Here is a 1,113-nt window from a genome sequence, read left to right as displayed (position 1 = left end):
TCAGGGGCGGCGCTCGCTCTTGGAAAGCCACGTCAGTGGAAACTCTTCGGTGATTAGGGGCATCTCGGGCATTTGATCCATCCTCTGCCGAGGCCCTGCAGAGCAGCACCCCCAGAATAACTGGAGTTGCTCAGAAATAGCAGGGTCCATCAAAGGATGCGCGGGGATGTGAGGAAGACAAATGGCTGCGGCGGAGGGGGGGCCGGTGGCGAGGGGGGCCGGGCAGGGCCTGGGGGGGGGCTGTGTGTGGATGCTGGCAAGAAGAAAGGGTGTAAATTTATGTTGGAAAATCCTCGCAGAGGGATTTTGGTGAAGCGTGTACGCACAGGCATCCTGCCTTCGTGCTGGGACAGATGCGAGGTCTCAGTCATCAGCGCGGAGCCGTGGCTCCTCCACTTCTCCACCTCTGCAGAAAAACCTCTTATCTCCAGTTCCAGCTCAGGGGCTGGTGCAGATTTCCGCTGGCTTTCAAGCAAAAACAGCTTTGTCCTGGCCCAGCGGCTGCGGCTCTTGCTCCGCTGGGCTCTTTGCTTTGCCTCAAGTCCCAGAGCTGCTCTGGGTTGGAGCTCGGAGGCTGCGTTGTCTCCAGCCAAGAGGCAAACCTTGCTCTGGAGGGGTCCAGGTACGATCCCGCCTTCCCCACTCATCCTTTTGCTTGGGGCTCAATCCTGCCAGGTGCTGGGTCCCCAAGCAGGGGCGGGGAGCTGTGCTCCTTGTCAGCGGTGGAGGGAGAGCTGCTGCGGACGGGGATGCTGCTGGGGGAAGAGAGGGACTGGCCGGTGGCAGAGAAAACCAGAGGGGTTTTGCAAATAAAAAAGAGTGGGGAGAAGCTGTGGGGAACGTAGTGGGGCAGGGATGGGGGAGAGCCAGCACCGTCCCCGCTGCTCTCGCTGCCCTTTCGTCTGTGCTTGCCTCCTCTGCTCTCTTGCGAAGCTGCTCCTGCTCGTTCCTCTCCTAAAAAGGAATGCTAAATGCCACCCAAAGGACAGCTAAGACCTCCTAAAGCTCCTGTCAAAACAGCAGCGCGGCCACATAAAAGCCGACCCAGCAGAAGGAACCAACGTGTGTCTCTTCCCTCTGGCTTGGCCACTCCGTTTGCACTTCTCTGCCCTC

General features: G+C 59.4%; 1 protein-coding gene across 1 annotated transcript in view; it reads left to right on the top strand.

Annotated features, from left to right (window-relative positions):
• Positions 1-1,113, top strand: part of LOC104124387 (cathepsin L1-like) — an 8,388-nt gene that overhangs the window by 4,254 nt on the left and 3,021 nt on the right. The gene's annotated exons all lie outside the window — the stretch shown is intronic.

The sequence above is a fragment of the Egretta garzetta genome, unplaced genomic scaffold, assembly GCF_000687185.1.
Source record: "Egretta garzetta isolate BGI_Z169 unplaced genomic scaffold, ASM68718v1 scaffold4, whole genome shotgun sequence".
NCBI classification, from domain to species: domain Eukaryota; kingdom Metazoa; phylum Chordata; class Aves; order Pelecaniformes; family Ardeidae; genus Egretta; species Egretta garzetta.
The sequence above is the reverse complement of the archived record's forward strand: the minus strand, read 5'-3'. Positions and strand labels throughout refer to the sequence as shown.